The sequence below is a fragment of the Apteryx mantelli genome, unplaced genomic scaffold (genome assembly GCF_036417845.1).
Source record: "Apteryx mantelli isolate bAptMan1 unplaced genomic scaffold, bAptMan1.hap1 HAP1_SCAFFOLD_34, whole genome shotgun sequence".
Taxonomy (NCBI): domain Eukaryota; kingdom Metazoa; phylum Chordata; class Aves; order Apterygiformes; family Apterygidae; genus Apteryx; species Apteryx mantelli.
In genome coordinates, this window is record NW_027118693.1 from 2,180,545 (window position 1) to 2,186,030 (window position 5,486).

The following is a 5,486-nucleotide window of genomic DNA, read 5'->3' on the forward strand; positions in this document are numbered from 1 at the left end:
GACCTCAGGAAAAAATGAGTTATTCATTAGGAGGGTTACGAAGCACTGGAGCAAGTCACCCAGAGAGGGTGGGAGGTTGGGCTAGAGACATCTGGAGGTCCCTTCCAACCACTATTTCAATGGTGCGATGATTTTCAGAGGGAAGCCCTGGGGACACAGGTTCCTTGAGCAAACCAAGGAGATGCACATTCAACAACTATAAAGGAAGTCTAGGAAGGAGATCACCTCATCTTGCTTGAGGGCAACAATTCAGGTGCTAAACAGAGGAGCCTAGTGCCATATGAAATCTTCTAGGGTATCCAAGAAGTTTTCTGTGGCTAGCTGTTATGACAGAGAATCTAGCAAACATGCATGCTCTTCCAGAGAGTGTCACCCAGAAGCCAGGCATGTTACTGTGCAGGGAATCTCAGATGGAATTAAACACAAATATTGAGATTGAAAATGTACTCCCTGGGTGTGTTGAATCTGGGTGTCTAAAGCTGAGCAATTTCTCTCAAGTCTTCTCAGAATCAAGGGAGGTGTAGGATTCAACCCAGCGTTGCACACATGGGCTTCCAGTGCAATTGGAGATGCTGTTTGGTGTCCTGTTTGGCATCCAGCCACCACTCTACAGAGAGGACAGATCTTCTATTGGTCCTGTGTCATAGCTACTGTGCCTATCCAGGTTTTTCAAAGCACCGAGGACATTGCAAGTATTACCTGATGCCTGTGTGCGGGCAACTGAATCAGCGTCTTAGTCCATGCAGTCTGTGGAGTCTGAAGACCAACTGATTAGCTCCTAAAGTACACAACTTACCTTGGATAACTTACAAGAGGAATCCCACCCTAGGTGACTGGCTCAGATGGTGACATTCAAAGCATAGATAACTAATTCTGCACAGATGAATCCCACTTCAGATGCTTCACTACAAGATACAGACAACCCCTACTGAGCAACGACAGTTATCCACTCATCACTGTTCTATTTATCTGCTTGTCTGAGTGATAAAAGCCACACAAGGAACGAGACCAAACAGTAGTCTGTCTGTGCGAGTAAGTCTGCAATGTCTTAAAGTCACCTTTCAAAATTATTTAGGAAAGAGCTAGGACAAATCAAAGCTTGAGATTAATTTTGCCTCATTGCAGATGAAATTACAGTCCGGGCATTTTCACTTGAACTCCTAATCCATATTTCCTTTGCAGTCATAGGAGAAAAATTGGCAGTCACAGGGCGTAAATCACTTCACTCTACTGCAAATAACTAAAATAGGTCAGGGCCCATTTCCAAAGGGGCATTTTAAAATCTAGCTGTTGAAGAAAAATCTTCTTGAGAGCCTTGAAATCTTGGAACTTCTCTGCCTTTGGCTAAACATGCCCAAAATTGCTTCCGATGAGGGAGTTTCCCAAAATCTCAAGGATCTATAGAGCTGAGACACTGCCCTCCAGCCACCTTCTGTTTTGTGGAGGTACATTACAGCATTGATTTGGACTTTGCCTTTTTGGGCTGACATGCCTTGCCTGCCTTGAGCTGCCTACAGTGCAGACCTTTGCGCTTGAGCAAGTAGCTCTGACCTGCTTTGTAGTTAACATACTGAAATACATGTGTCTGTAGGCAGTTCCTCTAGCCAATTTTTGGTGTCTATTTTAGGAGAAGCTGGAGGAGAGGTGAGATGAGCTGAAGTGGGCTAAGGTGTCAGGGTAAAGAGACAACTGTATGCAAATGAACAAGTAAGAGAATCATCAAACAGCCCTCGTAACCCAGGTTCCTTCTGAAGAACCACGGCTGAGTTCAAGAAAGAAACCCCTTCTGGCCAAACAGTTCAGGAAGCATTTCTTGATACAACTGTATTATCAAGGAGACTGTCAGACTTCTAATGAATATGAATTAAAAAAAAAAAGTGCAGCTAGCTTACTGGAACTTCATCATCTTCAAAATGCTTTATTTTTCGGATTCTCTTAATTTACTTTGTGACCAATTGTTCATACTACTTATTAGTAGGAACTGATGAATGAATTGCAAAAGAAAATGTTATTGTTCATTTGTTGGAATTCATTGAGGGAAATATATTTCCAACTTTACCTGTGTTAGTGGAAAGTCAGCGCGAAAGAAAGGGAAAGATGGGGATTTTTTTTTTTCATTAAATTAGATTCTAAAGATTGTGTGAATACTTTGCCACTGCCTTCTGTGTCCTGCTGTGTGAAAGCCTTTTAAAAATGTAGCAGAAATTTACAGATCACAAAAACCCAGCAACGTCTGTATTGGGTCACACATGGGGCCTGTGCAACCCAGACAAGTTTCTTTTGGTCGGGCCTCATTAGATGGTGATGTAGAGAAGGTAATTTTTCACTGTCAAGCCATTTAGGTTCTTTCTTACCCTATAGCCATGTAATATGAGTTTGAGTTTTTGTACTGAGTTTGCAAGGCCTCAGGACTGCAGCTTCTCAGGCCTGCTCTGCCCGAACTTTTCTTGACCTGCCTGCAGCTTTTTAAAAGAAAAGTTTTAGCTTACTTCAGTTCTTACAGCAATAACAAGCAGTTGTTCTGTGTGGAATGCGATATTTACAGCTCCCACATAATGATGCAGTAGAGAGAAATGCAGGCCTGGTGCAATAGCAGAAGCCTTGAGAAGTGCAGACACAGGATGCGGTGTAGAGGAGTACCGGCATGGGATGGCAAGAGACGGGGCACAGCTTGGCGCTGGAGACCCCGCAGCTACAGACCACTCACCAGCGGTCGGTGTAAGAAATGCACGCCTGGAACAGGACAAAACTGGTTTTAGGCCAACAAAGAGAACAAAGCAACAGTATCGAACATAAGTAGAAGGTACCGTATGTGGTACTTTCAGAGATAACGTGGAGAGAGAGAGCAATGAAGAAAGAGCAAGGCGTAAAAAGTGTGTTAGCAAACACGTGAAAATGACCCCAAGTGGATACTAGAGTGAGGAAGAAGAAAGCACCAACCTGAACATCATCTTCCTCTCGATGAAGGACTCCAGACGCTGACAACTCACTGCAACAACCCACCAACAACACCAGAGTGAAACTGCCAACCTTAGGACTCAGGGTAGCAGGGGAAGGGTGAACGTAACACCAGGAAAAGTGGTAGAAACTGAAAAGTGTGTGTCTAACAGTTTTAACTGTATTGGTATTATTTCTATATTATATTTCTCTGTCTGTAATAGTTAGATCTGGACTGGTAATGATTCTCGGATGTTGGAGTGAGGGAGGGGACCCCGGAGTAACGATGAGTCTCAATATGAGTATGGTCGTTCTCCCCTTATTAGAGCTTACACAAAGTATATATATCGACAAGCAATACGCATGCGCTAGCAATAGTTACATGATTGGTTACAGTTTCTGTCCCTACGTATAAAGCGGATACATGACTGGTGCAAGGTTGCTGTCCGCGCTCCATCGACATTTATGGAACCTAGTTCCGTCCAGACTTGTTTACCAGTTTTGTGAATACCTTCTTTTGTAGTGCTCAAGGCCACTGCAAGGCTTGCTCGCCTTGGCCTACATTCCTTCCCTTACCCTGAGAACGGGATTGCTAACCAAGCCTGGATTGCTCATCCCAATCAGATCATGCCCTCTCTCGCTTAACCATTCCTCCACAATTCCCCCTTCTTGTTTTTGAGCAATCCAGGCTTGGTTCACTACTTTCAGCAGAGCTTTCTTAATACAGCTTAATATTACACATAAACATAAGCATACAACTATAAGGATTAGTAGAATGCGTAAGCCTTCAGTAAGCAATCCTATTAGCCATTGTGGTAGATTTCCAAACAGGTTAGTTAGCCATTCGTCTAATAACCCATGGTTCTGACGGATTTTGCCTGTGTGTTCCTTCAACCACTGCAATTGTTTGTGAATGGATTCACTATGATCAGACAAATTCATGCAGCACATACCCTCAAAATCCTCACAACCATGACCTTGAGCTAATAACAAAAATCAATTGCAGCCCTATTTTGCAGAATAGCATGTCGCAGGCTACCTTGGTCCTCTAATAGGTTAAGGCGTTGCCTGCTGTTGCCCCAGGCATGAAGAGAGACAAAAACACTCTTTCAGTGGGGCTGAGTAGGGTAACCTTATCATCACAATTTGGTGAGAGCCCTACGGCCGCCCGTTTACTACGGGTGGCGGTCCTGTTCCCTGTTATATTTTTCCACCTTTTTTTTTTTTTTTTTTGAGTACCATTATTCCAAATTGGGTGCCCCCCTTTTGCCTCAGCTCCAAGGGCTCCCAACCCTTGGCGGCTTGTTGTAAAATTTTTCCAATCATGTGGTTCCCATTTCCCCTGACCATTCTGTTGTAGCACGGGGAACACCAGTTCTGTGGGGCCCTCGGACCCCGCAACAGGCTTCCATTGTCCTTCTATTATAGCGTCCTTGATAATACCACTCCAGCGGGACTCCCTTGGAGGTCCGGCGAGGGGATTCATTAAGCAGGGAGGTACTCCTCCCTCTTTCTCTTGCGCCTGCAGCTCCACTTTTTTCAGGCATTCCGATAGCTCCTGTAGCACTCTTACGGTTTCTCCTGGTGACGGCGGTACTTTATTTCTGGTGTCAGGCGTGTTATCCCCCGAAGACTCGCTGGACAAAAGCAGTGGGGGGTACTCTGATGGAGTCTGGCGTGAGCGGGTGGTCTCATTGAAGGAGGGTAGAGGCGGCCGCTGAGGTGGCACAGGCAGCGGCAACGGTGGGTACAGGGGACTGTTGCTAGGCAGCGGCGGGGGGGGAGCACTAGGAGGGGGTCGGCACTCCTTTCCGCCCAAGTCTATGAGGTCAGCAAGGGGCGCGGCCGCCGCCCCTCTTTGAGCCTCCTCCGGGTGCACGTCCGCGTTTGCCTCAGAGCTCGGACCAGCCGGCTCTGAGGAAACCTCCGCTTTCTGGGACGCAGCGGGTGACGGCGCTGACGATGCCCCCCACTTGGAGTTCTCCCACACCCTTTGCAGTGCCTCCCCGACAGACCGGCACACTGCCGTTAAAGTCTCTAGTACGGTGTTCCAAAGTGCGCGAACAACTTTCCTGTCCCTCAGTTCCAGCTTTTCCAGTTTTACTGACAGCTGCTCAAACATTTTTAATAGTTGAGCCGTGGATGGCTTTGTCCCCATGGGGGTGGTAGGCGAGGCTGTGCCTGACAACTCCAGAGATAACAATGTCAGGGGCCCCCACCATGACCTCGGCGGGGCTGTGCTGCCCTCCCCCGGTACGGGCGGCGACGAGGGCCCTGGGCACGGCGCACTGCTGGCTCCCTCTGGAGTGGACGGAGGCAAGGGCTGCGGGGGGGGCGGTGGCGGAGGGACTGACGGTCGAGCTCGCACCGCCTTAACCTCCTTCTTGTCCTTGTCTCCACCCTCGATGGTCTTATGCCACATTGTCTCTCCGAAATCTCGCCATTCCGATACGGAAAATAACAAGTGTGTATCCGAAAAATGTTCCCATTGCTGCCCCAGTTTAATCAACCTCTGTAACTGCTTCACTGGTGCGTCAATTCCTCTCTTG